This window comes from Gadus macrocephalus, chromosome 19, assembly GCF_031168955.1.
Source record: "Gadus macrocephalus chromosome 19, ASM3116895v1".
Lineage (NCBI taxonomy): Eukaryota > Metazoa > Chordata > Actinopteri > Gadiformes > Gadidae > Gadus > Gadus macrocephalus.
The window spans coordinates 5,142,917-5,160,884 of NC_082400.1; the positions used below are offsets into that span (position 1 = coordinate 5,142,917).

At 42.7% G+C, this 17,968-nt stretch overlaps 2 long non-coding RNA genes across 26 annotated transcripts; both read left to right on the top strand.

Moving 5' to 3' along the window:
- The first annotated feature begins 3,003 nt into the window (after positions 1-3,003).
- On the top strand, positions 3,004-7,967 carry LOC132447565 (uncharacterized). Of its 4 annotated transcripts, none has more exons than XR_009523117.1 (8): positions 3,004-3,176; positions 3,273-3,405; positions 4,814-4,882; positions 4,977-5,065; positions 5,261-5,387; positions 5,804-5,924; positions 6,180-6,253; positions 6,397-7,967. It is a non-coding gene; the product is annotated as an uncharacterized LOC132447565 (long non-coding RNA). The 4 variants fall into 4 exon arrangements; XR_009523119.1 differs by having other exon boundaries at positions 5,814-5,924; XR_009523118.1 differs by lacking the exon at positions 6,180-6,253.
- Positions 7,968-11,360: 3,393 nt separating this feature from the next.
- Positions 11,361-16,445, top strand: LOC132447586 (uncharacterized). Of its 22 annotated transcripts, none has more exons than XR_009523131.1 (14): positions 11,361-11,910; positions 12,168-12,253; positions 12,492-12,607; positions 12,941-13,251; positions 13,348-13,426; positions 13,500-13,611; positions 13,975-14,062; positions 14,274-14,475; positions 14,696-14,785; positions 14,940-14,976; positions 15,073-15,151; positions 15,225-15,336; positions 15,630-15,721; positions 15,936-16,443. It is a non-coding gene; the product is annotated as an uncharacterized LOC132447586 (long non-coding RNA). The 22 variants fall into 22 exon arrangements; XR_009523133.1 differs by lacking the exon at positions 11,361-11,910 and having other exon boundaries at positions 11,980-12,253; positions 12,941-13,060; positions 13,215-13,251; positions 15,936-16,440; XR_009523147.1 differs by lacking the exon at positions 11,361-11,910 and having other exon boundaries at positions 11,967-12,253; positions 15,258-15,336; positions 15,635-15,721; positions 15,936-16,445.
- The last annotated feature ends 1,523 nt before the right edge of the window (positions 16,446-17,968 follow it).

A 17,968-nucleotide genomic window follows, 5' to 3' on the forward strand; every position in this document is an offset into this window, starting at 1 on the left:
CATACTGATACAGTACAGACCAGGTCTCTATCATACTGATACAGTACAGACCAGGTCTCTAACATACTGATACAGTACAGACCAGGTCTCTATCATACTGATACAGTACAGACCAGGTCTCTAACATACTGATACAGTACAGACCAGGTCTCTATCATACTGATACAGTACAGACCAGGTCTCTAACATACTGATACAGTACAGACCAGGTCTCTACTGATACAGTACAGACCAGGTCTCTATCATACTGATACAGTACAGACCAGGTCTCTATCATACTGATACAGTACAGACCAGGTCTCTAACATACTGATACAGTACAGACCAGGTCTCTAACATACTGATACAGTACAGACCAGGTCTCTATCATACTGATACAGTACAGACCAGGTCTCTAACATACTGATACAGTACAGACCAGGTCTCTATCATACTGATACAGTACAGACCAGGTCTCTATCATACTGATACAGTACAGACCAGGTCTCTACTGATACAGTACAGACCAGGTCTCTATCATACTGATACAGTACAGACCAGGTCTCTATCATACTGATACAGTACAGACCAGGTCTCTATCATACTGATACAGTACAGACCAGGTCTCTACTGATACAGTACAGACCAGGTCTCTATCATACTGATACAGTACAGACCAGGTCTCTACTGATACAGTACAGACCAGGTCTCTATCATACTGATACAGTACAGACCAGGTCTCTATCATACTGATACAGTACAGACCAGGTCTCTATCATACTGATACAGTACAGACCAGGTCTCTATCATACTGATACAGTACAGACCAGGTCTCTATCATACTGATACAGTACAGACCAGGTCTCTACTGATACAGTACAGACCAGGTCGTGGGTCTATCTGCCACAGCAGAGATCCAGGTGTTCTCTATCTGTGAACTCATGGAGCCATGAGGCATGCTGATTCAGCCGTACACTCAGTCAACCATGTCTGTCTGGCTTCTCACACGTCATTGTGTGTGTGTGTGTGTGTGTGTGTGTGTGTGTGTGTGTGTGTGTGTGTGTGTGTGTGTGTGTGTGTGTGTGTGTAAGTATGTGACCGTTTGTCTCCCAGGGAAGTCATTCTTGAGTTTGTCTGTCTGTCTGCCTCTCCGTCATGTCTGTCTGAGAGATATGGGTTTGATGTGCGAAGGCCTAGTTACAACCTGCATAATCAGGAACACACCTAAGGAGACAAACTAAATATAGGGGAAAATTTTGAGAGCATTTTGATTAATGCTGCATTACTATATATAAAAAAAAAATTGCAAGATTAATGGAATAATAATCATGTAGTTGTTTTGGGGGAACACGTACCTTTCTATTTTTTAATCTCTTTTAACAGGACCCACGTCCCACAAATACGGGGGACATATTATGGAGATACACAGTGCACGCACACGTATGCTAATTAACAAATTATTCGTTCGTCGTCACCCGTCTCTGGACAGAGGGAGGTCTGTTTAGTTACACAGTGCGACGCGATGTTTGTTCTTCGGCACACGGGATAAAACCAACTCATTAAACCCGAAGTTATACTCTGACAAACATCACAGAACGACTCTTCTAATAACTATTAACTTTGATGTCGGACGTAGTTAGCGGGTGTGTGACGAGCCGTTACTCCGGTGTTGCGCCAAAAGGTGATCAGCTGCCAGAAAGTGATTTCAGCCGCGGGAGCGCGCACATCCTGTTAAAGCTAGGCCCAATCTCAATACTTCCCCTTACCCCTTATCTTCCCCCTTACCCTTGAAGTTGCGCGTTCATGTGAGAGCTAGTGGTGTCTCAATACCCAATTTGATCAAGATTAAGGGATAAGATTGAGTGCTATGTACCCCTTATTTTTAAGATGATTTGAGAGCTCACTTGCTCCTCCAAGGGCTATCCCAGAGCACATAGCGAAACCGGGAATTTTCAAAAAAACATGGCTGCTTGAAGCGAGGAATATTTTACAGCTATCTACACAACTTTTGATATGTTTATAATGACTCGGTTTGATCTGAAATGTGCTACACGAACGATGCATAGTATTGTAGGTCTTAACTGAAGCTTTCAAACGGTAGTTTTAGGATACAATTAGCGCGTATACCACCACTCCATTGGCTTATATGGTAGCTTGCCAGCTAGATGCTACAGGCCTGCAGCGGATTCGAATTGTATCCGAATCCGTTCGGTTCGTTTACCACAGTTCGGAGCATTCTGGAGATCCGCGGATTTCGGTTTCATGAAGGCATTGCCTTATGTAGCGTATTTTGCCTACTGTAGCCTACGTCCGATACAAAAGGGTGTTTAGGACCCAGCGGAATGCATTCTCTCCAGTGCTGCCCGAGCCAATTAGACTTTTCCCGCCCCTCCCTTCAGCCTGTCAGCGTTCAAAACAAACTGGGCTTTAAACTTCGTTGCGCTCGTCGCCAGAGTTCTAAGCCTCGTCGGCCGTTATCCCTTACATGTTACACTCAGTGCACCATGTTTTCAAATGCATTTAGGGGAACATTTATTGCACAAAAAAGCCTTGCAAGTTGTCTGATTGCAGTCAATTAACACATTGCAAATAGCCTGTGGGTCTCATTCATTTTTGTGTTTCTCCCCCAAACCCTCCGTCAAAAAAAAGTCTGCCTTTTTACTATCACGGACATGATCCTAATCCGAACCGTATCCGAAACCGAGGCCCAAAACGGTTATCTGAACCGAACCGTGGACACACTGATCCGTTTCACCAAGACACACCCTCAACTCTTCAACGATGGCGGCAGCATCTAAGATATATATATCGCTCTTCTTCTCTGGCTTTTATTGGCGTTTCGGCGCTCTGGTGACGGGGCAGCCAGCTGGCGACGATGAATGATGACGTACCCGAAACCGAGTGGCGTCTCATTTCATAGGGGAAAGATCTCAGCCCTTGGCCCTTACACTTGCAAGTGCTAGGGTTAAGACAAAGACAAAGACAAAGCAAAAGGGGCAAGGGGAAGAATCGAGATTCGGCCATATCGCCTTGAAACGTGTATGCGTCAGCAAAGTATGATCAGTCACACTAGTCAATAGCACTACAGGACTATTGTCCGTGAGTCAATTATCCTTCTTAAGCCTATATCCTTCAAGTTCATTCTTCGACAGAGTGAATTCAATTCTCTAGCACCACACAAGTGGCTGCTGGCCGAGGTAAACTTTTTTTTTTACGCAGCAACCATCACATTTATATTCATTTAGATTTTGTACAGTCTGAGATATTATTACTAATGTAATCATTTTTTTCAGACAATTGAGTGCTACCTCAGAGCCATACTGAATGTGAAAGAAAAGGAAAATAATATATATCCTCAACCATTATCCTGCCGGAGTCATAGTTTTTGGAGCACGGTCTGCCATGGCCAATCACTCATTACGCAAGGTAAAAATGCTAAAATTGTATCAAAGTGTAGCAGTATAGAAATAGGGTTGCCTTGTTGTAGTTAATTGCATTAGCTGACCACTAGGGCGGCATTATATAAGTACGGCCCTCCTTCTCGCGCTCTCACTGAGGCATCATTTCCGGGTCAGGTGTTTACCTGTGCAGGTAATGCTCTGTGCCCCTGCTGCGGCGACTGCTTCATTTATCACTCTCCTCATGCTTAAAGCCGGTGTGTTTTCACTGCGGAGCAGCGACTCTGTGCTCCGTTTAGTCCCTGGTCTTCTCTAGTGGTGGTAAGTGTCCCCTCTCTCTGTGTTACACCGAATGCTATCCTGTAGCTAATGCTAGTGTGCTCACAGGTAGATGACTGCTGCCGTGTGGGTCTCTCTCTCACTCCCTCTCCCTGTGCAGGTTTGACCTTGAAAACAGGTATGCTACCTTAAATCTAGCCTCCAAAGGCCTTAATAAATGTAGCTTAGCCATACAAATTTTATGTTTATTGACGGGGAACGCTCCTCAGCTGGCCGAAGTCTACAGGTGGCGATTCATGTGACTCCTCCATCAGCTGATTGGGGCCACTGCTGTTTTGTCTCTGCTGCTAATCACAGTTTCTCTGCTGCTAATCAGTTTCTCTGCTGCTACATACGACGTTGTCCCCTGCCTTATCTCTGGCAGCCACTTATTCCTGGCTGCTCTGTGCTGCTTGGTGCTGTTGCTGACTTTTTGCTACAGCCGGCTTGCATGGTGGACTGCCGACACCACACTTTTAACCTGTTTATCCCTTTCATTTTAGCCGAATGATTGTGAGGAGTTAATCCCTTGGTTTTGTATTCCTGCTTTGTTGTATATTGTTTTGTACATTTTGGGTTAATTATTTCCATTGTAACTTCCTTTTTGTTTCCTTCCCAGTGGCTGCAGGCTGGTGGTGGTGCTGGTGACGTGGGTGGTGGTGTCCCTTCTTGTGTGCTGTCCTTCCTTAGATTTGGTGATACCACAGTGTGACTGCCACGTGTGTCTGGGTGAACCCTCTTCCTTTAATTTAGTTTTGTTGAGTCCCCTTCCCCCTCACCTGCTCTTTCCCCACCAGTAGGCCTCAGCCCCTGATTAGGTTATTTCTTTGTTTATTTGGGGTGAATGTTAATTTTTATGATAACATATACTTTATTAAATAAAGTGTTTTTGTAAACTGGGAACCACGTGTCGTGCCTGTCGAGTGGAACGAACCTGTGTCTTTGATCAATGTAAAATAATATATAATAATTCCTTGGGTGCAAGTCCCAAGGTGGCGTTGTCGAGCAACCTAAGATTCACATTGAGACCCTCCACGCCGCCACAAAAGCTAACATTATTAAACATTTAGAAGATGTAAAGCTCTCTAAAATAGGTTTGTTAATAATTGCTGTTACAGCTTAACTTTGACAACTACGATGGAGTCATAGGATTCATGAATGTTGCAAACAACCACTGGAAATTCCTGGTAAAAACCTTAATGAACATATTACAAAATATATCCTCATTAATAATACTCTGCCAATAGTGAAATTCTAATGAAATGTAATTTCTCCTTCTAGTATCCCTACAAGTTGAACCAAAACGTGTTTGTCATGGATCCCTTGGGTCATGAGGACAAAGAGTCAGGCGTTGCTGCGGAACGGTTTCGGTAGGGTCCGCTAATAATAATGTAGATTCGATTTTAATAAATGTTATCAGTTAATTTTGTATTATTTTTTATTTAACATTAAGAATGATGTAATGTAACAACGTTTTTTTTTGTTTTGTAGCAAAGTAGGCCCTCATTGAATTAAAATTACAATCAGGATAAAATATGTTTTGAATCTTTCAACCATCACTACAGCCAGTTCTTCAGGAGGCGGCAGAACCGCTAACAGAAGACTGATTGGGTGGATGTAAAGTGGCAGCAAGCCACAATCAAGCACAGCATTCAAAAGGATGGTTGTAGCTGTGGTGTTTTCGTCATGAAGGTAATGTCTTCATCCCCTGATAAATAGTTTGAATATCAAAACGTATGTTTGTTTAGGCTTGATTGTTGTAAAAACATGACTGCTATGGGGTTGTGCTGAGTGCAGAACACAGACAAGGAAAATGGATGAAGTTAAACTGATTTTATTGTTAGAGAAATCCTGGGCAGTGAAGTGGAAATGGCTGGCACGGGCTGTAGCAGGGGTAAGATGTGTCTGGGCAGGGGTAGCTGAGTGGCAGATGTCTGGCTGGACCTCTGAGCATCATAACAAAAGTATGAGCTTGGTAGAACATGAACCTAACATGACACTTGGACAAACTATCAAACTAAGAGGGAAGGAACGCCATAATAATAATAATGGCATCCTTAATTTTTTTCACCTAAAAGTTTCTACTTTGTATTTCTATGATAAAACAGATGGCTACAGACATGGTGGAGGCTTTTCCCGTTGTCCCCCAGGGAATAGAAATACCCACATCACTAAAAGACTTAAAAGACCGGAGGATCACCATGGCAAAAACCATACTGCAGTGCTCTGGTTTGTAGAATGAACAATGATAATAAAAATTGGTACTGTAGAGTAACTTTTTCAAAGAAACAGTTATTATCATTAGTCTTATTAATTATCCATTTTATTTTATTCGTTACTCTGGCTCATGCCCCATCCATCAACATGGAGGGAGCAGGATAAATGGCATGTGATGGGGAGTTGGCGTATATTTGTGTTTATATCCATTATTTACCCCACCTTTAATCAACAGTGAAAGTAATTTGTAAAATCACTATATTTTAGTCTTCAGTGAAACAGACCATTGTTCCAGTTGCGGCCAGGAGAATCCCACTGGACAGAAGGGTAACACAAAATGGGTAATTTAAGTTAAACTTTTGATAGCACTGTAAAATCGCCCCTTCAATGGATACGGCTTTGGCTAACATTTGATATCACATATACAATTAGCATTTTTTTTTCAAGAAAGCCTAATCTAATGTGATTTAAAAATATATTTCAGGTTGAATGCACTAAATGCAAGAGGTGGTACCATCCGACCTGCATGGCCATGTCGGATGAAGAATGGGAAAAAGAGGAAGTAGCATTGAAATCGAACTGTGGCCTTAACTGATTTACCGTACAAGGTGTCTACGTTACATATCTAACTTTGAATGTGCCTGGTATGTGTGTAATGTATAAAGTGAACATAGAATAGATGGAATTCCTTCCAATTCCTGGTTGTAAAATTAATTTTAGTTTAATCACTTTGCTTTAGCAACTCGCAATTAATGCTAAACTACCTGAAAGGTTGTATGTTTCATGCCAAAATAAATATTTGCATGCTTGATCTAAATTAAGAGCAGCAAATTTGGAAGAAAAATAAGGCAAAATAAAAAATGAGAAATGCATGTAAATGATGCTCACTGTTATTATTCTGTCTAAGAATCTTGAAAAAGTGTTTTAAAGGGAAGCAAGAAGCTGTGAAATCTTCAATGTGAGTTTATGAACACATCGGTTTGGTGTTTATCTTTAAAAACAAGGGAGGTATTACAAAATATTATTTTTTTGTGCTAATCCACAATGTTTTTAAATTTTGAAAGCATGTCTCGTGTTCAAGGTTCATGGTTTTTTTATTAAATTTCCCAAGAGGGCAAATTAGTTCACAGCGAAGGAGGTAGTGGCTAAAAACACACGACAGAACAAGTCATCAATGTGTTGTCTTTTTAGTGGACTCTGCATTAATATGTGGTTCATCCGAGTCCCTTGATATTGCTCGATTAACAAATACATTTCTTTTTAACAGGGAACTATGTAGCCAATCAAATGTCTTCCTCGTTTTCAGCAAATCACATGAGCGCTGTACTTGTCTCTGTATTTTATATTTTCTAAAGTTCAGAGATTTTTCCCTGTAATTATACCAAAAGTTTTGATTCCTACAAAAACTGATTATAAGTGTTATGAAATAAAAAGCTGTATATATTATACCATTTTAACTACAAGATTCGGCTTGAGATTATTTTCTGGCAGGTGATACTCATGATTATTATCAACACATTTTAAAGCATATAAAAAATGTCAGTATCATTTTCTGCCAGGAAAACTCCAATGCGTCATATTTTTGCTTTAAAACGTATGACGGCTGATAAAATAGACAGGATTTGTTCTTATCTACCCCATATAGCCGACATGAATGTTATAGTGTCAGTTTGGAGCAGAAATATCATTGTAACTACAAGATTCGGCTTCAGATCATTTTCTGGCAGGAGGGAAACGACTGAAATGTCTTATATTTGCCCATGTAAAGGTGTTTCAGCTGGTAATGGACACTGGATGGAATATAATCTATTTTATGTGATACTCATGAATGTTATCAACTCATTTTAAGGCAAATAAAACATTTCATGTCATATTTTCGCTTTAAAACGTATTACAGCTGATAAAAGAAACTGGATTTGTTCTTATCTACCCCACATAGCCCACATGAATGTTAGTGTCAGTTTGAACCCTAATCTATTTAATGTGATAGGACTTACTCATGAATGTTATCAATTCATTTTGAGAAGAAAAAAACTTCTTCTTGAAAAATCTATAAACTGGGAAAATAATACGTGTTTGTCTGTATGGTGTGAGGTCATTTAAGATCAAACACGGAGCTCAAATAGCCTCATACTGTTACCAGGGGGCGCCGGACCTGCGTTGAGTTTTACTAATTAACTCCCCTGCCGCAGCTCGCCTGCCATGTGGTTTTCTTAATCAGTTAATTGGTTGCATCTGGTGCGTTTCACTTAAGAGGGAACCGGACCGTACGTTTTTGTCCCCCACTGTTTGACAGTTTAGCGTCTCCCAAACGCGGTATGTTGTGTTCCCAGAAACCCCAACGTGTGTGTACCGTTTTGTTGAGGTTAAAGACTTTTTGAAGTAAAGAGGAGCATCTCATCTGAACCTGATGTGAGTAGAATTGTTTGGCAAAGCACAACTTACGTGACTTGTAGCCTATGTTGAATATAATTCACTGATAATGTGTGAAGGAAATCGGGGATTGTGGCGGATTAACTCATTTGAAATTTAAGTAATGATTCTACCTGAAGGTAAGATTTTAGAGACTATACTTTCAAACTTGTCAAAGTAAGAGGTAAATCATTCTTGACTAATGACAGTCAAATAATTAGTATAACTTGTATCAAAAAGCTGGATTAGTTAATTATCTTAATCATTATTTAAAGGTTGGATGATCCCAAAAGCCCTGAATTTGTATTGTCATTAATTTTTCTGATTTAATGGAGATGGTAGATGTTGAACTGTGGGATAGTGCCCAAGTTTGGGGACCATGAGTAAACTGTTCCTTCCTTCAAAGGTCTATCATGGATATTTAACTGCAGTTCTGTGAGTATCCCAACTTAACCATCAAGATGAACTGCAAACTGTAAGTCATAAGTTTCTCACTACTCTTGGGCACATTGATGTATTTGGCTTCCTGGTGAGTTAACCCGTTACCTGAAGGTTGATCTCAGTAATAAGGATGTTTTATTGGTTCATGGGTTACTTAGGTGTTTGGTTTATGTTTTATGGGTTTTAATGATTTGTTAAAATGGTTACAGGCTCCAAGTTATTGTTGTAAGCTGGAGTAATGGGTTGGGTTCTGATGTCTTCAGTCTTCTTTCCAGCTACTCTCCTGAGCTCTGCATCTTCATCACATGAGTTGCTTTACTGATGAGGATGTGGTCTGAGTGAGCGGAGGTGCATACTGGGATACAGAGCTGTCTGAATTCTACAGGTCTGTAGACACGCCCCCTCAGGGGAAACCGAGTGTTTGAGAAACCGTCGTGACGTCAGTTGCATGGACTAGAATGTTCTTTAAGATGGAGACGGGGATTCAGAAGGAGAAACGCCAGGGGGAGATGAGGGGGCTCCTCATCTCAACAGCTAAAACACAACTTCAGTCTGACACAGAACCATGGAACACATTCAACAGTCCCCTCCAGACATCGTGACTCCTCAGGAACAGTTTCATTTCCAAGAAGGTCTTAATTGGGGCCATTCCAAGATGGATCCTGCTCCTCAAGAGCCACCCCCATCCACTGGGTAGTCTTCTTAACAGATGACCTCCTTCCTGTCCTCAGGCTGACTAAAGCTGCACCGTTTGCATCTGTGAAGGCCCCTTCATTCAGGAAACCACTGGACTACAAAGACATGACTTCAGAGACGTTGAATCAACCTGGGACACATTTTGGAGACGCCAAGCATAATCCATCAACAATGTGGGACGCCACTGAAAAATGTTGCACATAATTTACTTCTCTGGAGACATTGGTTGTTCTGGGTGCCCTGGCAGGAGAGCTGGGGTTGGATGATGGAACGTTATTTGGCATGATGTTTTTACCCTATATGATTGTTTGGCCTTTTGTGGCTCAGGTGTGTGTGTGTGTGTGTGTGTGTGTGTGTGTGTGTGTGTGTGTGTGTGTGTCATGAGATGGATGATTTTTGAGCATCGCAGGGTTCTACTGTGTGTCTCCCACTCACACCTGGCATGGGGTTCTACGTGTGTGTCCTGGGTTCTATGTGTGTCTGGCTTGCTTTGACAGTGATAATACGGGGATCTGTGTGATTTGCTTGGGATATTGGAATGGTCAACTAAATCATACCTGATGGACGGCCACACGTTTACTTACGGGCCTCCAGTAGACATGAAGAGCCCAGAGCGATGCTGCAGAGCGATATCCAACACACTGGGCAGGAAGGAGGGTATCCAACTCGAGTGTAAAAGGATGCAAGCGGTGTGTTCAGATCAGTGACTTCAAACTAGGACTACACCAATCAGGATCAATGGAGGATGGACACCTAAAGGAATTCCAAAAGGAGAGTGACGTTGGAAAGGGACCTAAATGGATATTCAAGATAACCTTCAGACCTGTAATGAGACGGCTCTTCCTACCTGGCTGGATTGATGGAGAGCCCTGTGGATCTTGTCTTGCTCTCAGTTGCACGTCTTCTCAGGCTGAACTGTATTTGTTTCGGACAGGACTAGCTGAACGATTGGTTCCCTTAAATCAGAACCAATCTGGGAACTCCAGCTAGTGCGCTCTTCGAGCTGAAGTTGTACTCTTCAGCTGAGGAGGTGAGGAAACCTTCACTGGGGCTTCAAGGTGTAAAGAGGAGGATGTTTCAAAGTGTTCGATGGTACTCTGATGAAGACCGTTGTTTTGTTCCACTGGCTGAGAGGAAGAACCCTCACAGCTTCCTCTTGGCCTTTCTCCTCTGATAATCCTGGGGCCATCTTGAAGGATATTCCAGCTCATGTAACTAATGTCAAGACAGATTCTCAAACACTTGGTTTCTCCTGAGGGGCGTGTCTATAGAACTGAAGACTTTAGAAAGCACTGTATCCCAGCATGCATCTCTGCTCACTCAGACCACACCCCCATGAGTAGGATGCAACATTCTTGTGATGGAGATGTAGAGTTTTATAAGTAACGAGGGAGCAGACAAAGGTGATCAGAACACAATGGCATGTCAAGTCTGTAAATCTTTAAACCATGAAGATGGTTGGATAGTTCAGGAATTGGGCTTCTTTTTATTATGGGCGGTCCTTTCACTCAGATGCCCACTTCTCACTGGACCTGTACATGTGTTGGCTGGCATGATTTGCTGTTGGTGATGAGGCGGTCAGGGTGACGTTGCAGGGCTATGGTCGGCTCTCTGTGAGCTCAACGTTTAGATTTGCTCTGTATGGTTTGTACCCTGAATAATCTAGATAATTGTAAAATGTAGACACGGTTTTGATTTGAATGATTTTAGGTTTAAAGTTGTTGTGGGTCGTACATGGTAGTTTGGTTCTTCGTACGGTTTTGAGTGATATAACTTGTACACACTGGGTGCATAATAATGTAAAGATACACTGATTAGTAGTAATGACCAACAGCAACAAACTGATCTCCTCAAGGTAAGTCTGTTGGCTGTGTTTTAATGAAGATCATTGGACTGGACTTCACGATCTTCCTCCGTTCAGCTCAAGGTGAGGCGCTGGTTCTGTTTTTTCTTTGGTTGGTTCCGGCCGGAATGTTCGGATTCCGGTCGGACGGTTTGTGCTTCCCGCCGTGGAAGGTTCTGAGTGCGGTCACTTGATTTAGTCCCGATGGTTAGCATAGAACGTTGTAGTCTTGACAACCATAAGAAACCACCTGGCAGTTAGTTGGACGGGAGTCCCCTGAGGGAATCTGGCAGAACGTTCTGGATTGTATTCGCGTAACCTCGAGCTGTTGCCAACGGCAACTATTTTTCAATCGTTTCCATTGGGAATTGTGGCCCCTTATCTTAAACAACTTAAGTTTGATATTAAATACATACTGACGCGTACGTCGTACAATATGTTGATCATTTCCGATGGTTGCGCCGTACTTTAACCACGCTGACGTGACGGGACTCTCGCTGCGTACAAAACGGCGTCCTACTTGCGCGCCCATTTTTTATATCGGTGACGGATGAAAATCATTTCAAGGTGGCATTTCAAAGGAACCCAGCACCTGAATATGGCTGAGTATATTTGATTTAATATCGCTACTGCTTAGTGTTCTTTGTTACTTCAGCTTTTGTACGTTCTAAATATCTGCAGTCATTAATTGCCACAGAAGTTAAACCCTACCAAATGGAATGACGTTAAACAGCAACTTTGGTGCAGAGTTACCAACTGGATAATATCAAAGCTAAAATAATGGCCGTCCTTCCCAGATGTTACAGTAGAAGATGCTCTAGAACTGTACAAGGTTTAAAAGGTAACATGTAGTTTGTCCCAAGGTGTCTGCCTCCTCACCCAGAGCAAGACCTCCACCTCCTCACCCAGAGCCAGACCTCCAACTCCCGTCAGAAGTCCTCCAGAACAGGTCAGTGCTCTGGTGTGTGAGTATGCTCAGGTCAGTTTCAATGCATGGCCTGAACCACTTCTTTAAACTTGTGGACTGCTCTCTCTTCATTCCCAAAAACAGGATGCTCATGTCTGGCCTCTAAAGTCTTTTCTAGCCTTGAGTTATAAAATAATAGTTCAATTAACTTTAACTCGGTTTCGGATGAGTCAATTAAGTTCATTGTTGGGCAAATGCTGATGTAAATCTGCTGCTCTAGCTGAAAGGTGAGGCTGAGAGGCTGGGGACCGGAGGCTTGTGGTGCCAGGATGGACCAGAGACTGAGGCTGGAGACCAGGGGCCTGCAGCACCGGGCCTGCAGCACCGGACCAGAGGGTAACCATCACCAAGCTCATCTGAAACACTAAAATCCACGGTAGTTTAGGTCTGATTTTGATCATCTTATGACTTTAAATCTGTGCCAAGATGTGATTTGAGTTAATTCATACAGGGGTTATGTAAGAGTCATGCGAGCCATTATTGTTACTAGTGCTGCTACGAGCGTAGTGGATGAATTGCTGAAAGCGAGAATCGGCAGACGTGGTCTAATTTAAGTGTTTAAATATGTTTTAAATGTGTCTTCACTTTTACAAGTGAACTTCAGATGCAGGTGGTGGGGTGTGTTGCGTCCCTTGGTGATTTACTGCTGAGACCAGTGTTTGTAACCAGACCAGGAATCTATGTCTGGGGGAGCCCTGCTGAAGGAGCTGATGGAGGAGTCGTGCTGAAGGCCCTGCCTGGTGGAGGAGCTGGTGGAGGTCCTGCCTGGTGAATGACGTCTGTCGTGGGGTAGATGGAGCTTGACTCTGAAGTGATCTTCACACTCACTGCCATTTCTCGTAGAATTCTGCTACCACAAACTACCGGCGTTTGTACCATATATACCAGACGACTACATCTGTTTTACCACATGTTGAAGCAAGACTTCCGCTGTTTGTTCCAGACCAGGAATCTGTCTGAGGAGAGCTACTGTATTCCTCGTAAGTTTGTATTTAATTACATGGTTGACTTAAAGGGAAAAATACAGATGTTCCTTTGACATGCGTTAATCAACTACCGCTGTGTTTTCTTACTAGAACGTGTTTCTGGAGCGGAGGCGAGCTGGTAGGGGAGCCGTGAATCTGGAGGATGACCATCACTCTACCAACAAGGATTGTAAGTTTGTATTAACCTAACAAAGTGGAAATAAAGGGCTTAAAAATAAGACAAACTACATGTTTGTTACCAGACGTTGGGGCCAGACTCGCGCTGTTTGTTCCAGACCAGGACTCTGGCTGAGGTGAGCTGATGGAGGAGCCAAGACTCTGGAGGACGACATCACTCTACCAACCAGGATCCTTGTAAGTTTGCATAAAATTAACAGAGTGGACTTGTTGTAACGCAGGATTAGTTTGTCCAGTAAAAGTTACAGCATACTACTGTGGTTGTTTACCAGACAAACTACAGCTGCTACTTTGTTACGCGCCATTAGAGCCCAACTACTCCTGTGTTTGTGACCTTACATTAGAGCCCAACTACTACTGTGTTTGTTACCTGATATTAGAGACAAACTACTACTATGTTTGTTACCTTACATTAGAGAAACTACTACTGTGTTTGTTACCTTACATTAGAGACAAACTACTGTGTTTGTTACCTTTCATTAGAGACAAATGACTACTGTTTGTTACCTTACATTAGAGACGAATTACGTTTGTAACCAGACGAGGAATCTGGAGGACTGATGGAGAAGCCGTACATCTGGAAGGCAAATCCTGAGGACAACCAGGACTCTACCATCAAGGATTCCTCGTAAGTTTGCATTATCTGGACATAGTGGACTGGGTTGGGGGTTCAACTCTCAAACCAATGTTGCCGGGTTCAAGTCCTCAGAATACAGTGATGCGTCCTTGAGCAAGGCGCCCTAAAGCCTGCCTGCTCCTTAATGACTTGTCTTTTGTTCAGATAATGTTACATCTTTTGAATATTGAACCTAATCAATGTCCTTGTTTGGTCCGGGCAGACACACCTGAGCTGAACCTCACCTGATCCTGTTTGGTCGCGGGTAGACACAGCTGAGCTGAACCCGCCCTGATCCTGACATCCTGCTGGTCCCGTCTCCTCAGTTGATCTGCGCCTCGTACTCCAGAAGACCTGCTGAGCTCAGCAATCTGAGGCTGATGTATCAATGACCTCCAGTGGGAATGATCTTCTTGACCCCACATGTAACGTGTGCTTCCACACGGCTTTCCCTCACGTCTGTCACTAACCTCACTACTTCACTACTCTCTTCTTCTTCATTCTCTGTTGTTCGTACCTTTACACGGAAGGCGCGTCTTCCTGCCCTCAGAGGGTTCAGCGTTCGGGTTGAGTCAGGGTTTAGAGTCAGGGACAGAGCTGGTCAGGGAGGACTGCTTTTACACAAACCTCTTCACTTCCTTTCAGAATGGTGGTGACATTTTGAAAAGTGCTGAAGGCCCTGCCTGGTGGAGGAGCTGGTGGAGGTCCTGCCTGGTGAATGACGTCTGTCGTGGGGTAGATGGAGCTTGACTCTGAAGTGATCTTCGCACTCACTGCCATTTCTCGTAGAATTCTGCTACCACAAACTACCGGCGTTTGTACCATATATACCAGACGACTACATCTGTTTTACCACATGTTGAAGCAAGACTTCCGCTGTTTGTTCCAGACCAGGAATCTGTCTGAGGAGAGCTGCTGTATTCCTCGTAAGTTTGTATTTAATTACATGGTTGACTTAAAGGGAAAAATACAGCTGTTCCTTTGACATGCGTTAACCAACTACCGCTGTGTTTTCTTACTAGAACGTGTTTCTGGAGCGGAGGCGAGCTGGTAGGGGAGCCGTGAATCTGGAGGATTACCATCACTCTACCAACAAGGATTGTAAGTTTGTATTAACCTAACAAAGTGGAAATAAAGGGCTTAAAAATAAGACAAACTAAATGTTTGTTACCAGACGTTGGGGCCAGACTCGCGCTGTTTGTTCCAGACCAGGACTCTGGCTGAGGTGAGCTGATGGAGGAGCCAAGACTCTGGAGGACGACATCACTCTACCAACCAGGATCCTCGTAAGTTTGCATAAAATTAACAGAGTGGACTTGTTGTAACGCACGATTAGTTTGTCCAGTAAAAGTTACAGCATACTACTGTGGTTGTTTACCAGACAAACTACAGCTGCTACTTTGTTACGCGCCATTAGAGCCCAACTACTCCTGTGTTTGTGACCTTACATTAGTGCCCAACTACTACTGTGTTTGTTACCTTACATTAGAGACAAACTACTGTGTTTGTTACCTTTCATTAGAGACAAATTACTACTGTTTGTTACCTTACATTAGAGACATATTACGTTTGTAACCAGACGAGGAATCTGGAGGACTGATGGAGAAGCCGTACATCTGGAAGGCAAATCCTGAGGACAACCAGGACTCTACCATCAAGGATTCCTCGTAAGTTTGCATTATCTGGACATAGTGGACCAGGTAGGGGGTTGGGGGTTGAACTCTCAAACCAATGTTGCAGGGTTCAAGTCCTCAGAATACAGTGATGCGTCCTTGAGCAAGGCGCCCTAAAGCCTGCCTGCTCCTTAATGACTTATCTTTTGTTCAGATAATGTTACATCTTTTGAATATTGAACCTAATCAATGTCCTTGTTTGGTCCGGGCAGACACACCTGAGCTGAACCTCACCTGATCCTGACATCCTGCTGGTCCCGTCTCCTCAGTTCATCTGCGCCTCGTCCTCCAGAAGACCTGCTGAGCTCAGCAATCTGAGGCTGATGTATCAATGACCTCCAGTGGGAATGATCTTCTTGACCCCACATGTAACGTGTGCTTCCACACGCCTTTCCCTCACGTCTGTCACTAACCTCACTACTTCACTACTCTCTACTGCTTCCTCTTCTTCCTTCTCTGTTGTTCGTACCTTTACACGGAAGGCGCGTCTTCCTGCCCTCAGAGGGTTCAGCGTTAGGGTTGAGTCAGGGTTTAGAGTCAGGGACAGAGCTGGTCAGGGAGGACTGCTATTACACAAACCTCTTCACTTCCTTTCGGAATGGTGGTGACATTTTGAAAAGATTCATTTGGGAAAATGTTTTCCTCTGCTTTCCTTTACAAAATTGTACTAAACTTCTGTAAAGCATTTTTGTTTATATATTAAAATCCCACATTGACTTCTACATGTTTGGTACGGTTCATTTAATTGTCCTTTAACTTGGTTAATGTCAAGCTAAACTCCTGCAATACATTTAATATATATGATTGTTATTCAGCAATGTTCACATAATCTATTTTGTAAAAATATGAAACCTCCATATTACTACAAAATTCAAGCCTATTCATGTAGTATTTAACAATGCATACTGCCCTGCAGGCCATTCTCTGCTACTACAACACGTTCAATCCACCAACCCGTCTCACATCAATGTACTATAGCTACGTTGGTTCAAACGGAAAATGTAGTTTGGTGTGAGACTGTTGTCGAGCAGAGGGAGCTGTCATACACCTTAATTATACAGGAATGTCTGTGTATTTACATTTTAAAATGTTCATGGGCTGGTCTTGTTTGTCTGCTAATAACTCTGCTAATAAGTAGCCTAGATAGTCCTTCTGGTAAGAGAAACGGTTTAAAAACATAACATTTTCATCACCAAGTGAATTAACCTATCCTATCCCCAGTCAGATATGTGTGTGTAAAGTCTGTCTCACTTGTATTCATTTTACCCTGAAACAACTTGAAGGGAACTTTAGACATTTGGGGATAAGCAGCACAGCAGTCGGGTAGCTATTTTAAGCTATATTAAACTATTTTGTTTATTTTATATTATATTATGAAAATAATTTTGGCATTTTCATTTTCCTAAGCCCCGGATGTTTATGAAACCTAGAAACATCCCTGCCGTCGACGGCGTTCCCATCGACGGGCCGGACGTCAGGTGGCGGAGGACGGGGTCCGACGGATGGCAGGGGGCCACAAAGGGCCTCCAACGCCTCCCACTCCAGCTCATACTTAGCCAGTATCCTGTGTACTTATACTCATACTGAGCCAGTAACCTGTGTACTTATACTCATACTGAGCCAGTAACCTGTGTACTTATACTTATACTGAGCCAGTATCCTGTGTACATATACTCGTACTGAGCCAGTATCCTGTGTACTGATACTCATACTGAGCCAGTATCCTGTGTACTGATACTCATACTGAGCCAATATCCTGTGTACTGATACTCATACTGAGCCAGTATCCTGGGTACTTATACTCATACTTAGGCAGTGTCCTGTGCACTTATACTCAGTGGAATCACAAGGCTGTTTTATTCAGGGCTAAAGCGCCGGATATTATTTAATTAGCCCCGAATATAATTTTTGGGTAAAATGAATAAAATAAAAGAAGAATAATATTTTTATATATATATATATATAGTCCCACTTGCATTCATTTACTCTGAAATAACTTGAATAGAACTTAAAATGTTTGGGGATAAGCAGCAAAGTCCGGAAGCTATTTAAAGCTATAATAAACCGCGTATTTTTGTTTATTTAGGTAAAGCATTCAGAAAAAATTTGCATGCACAATAAGGCCCCTGGTGTTAATACAGCGGACATAGTCCTGTAGTGCTATTGACTAGTATGACTGATCAGACGTCGATCCCCGTACAACGTTGATGTCTTGTCACCTTAAAATACATATGTGTTAATACAG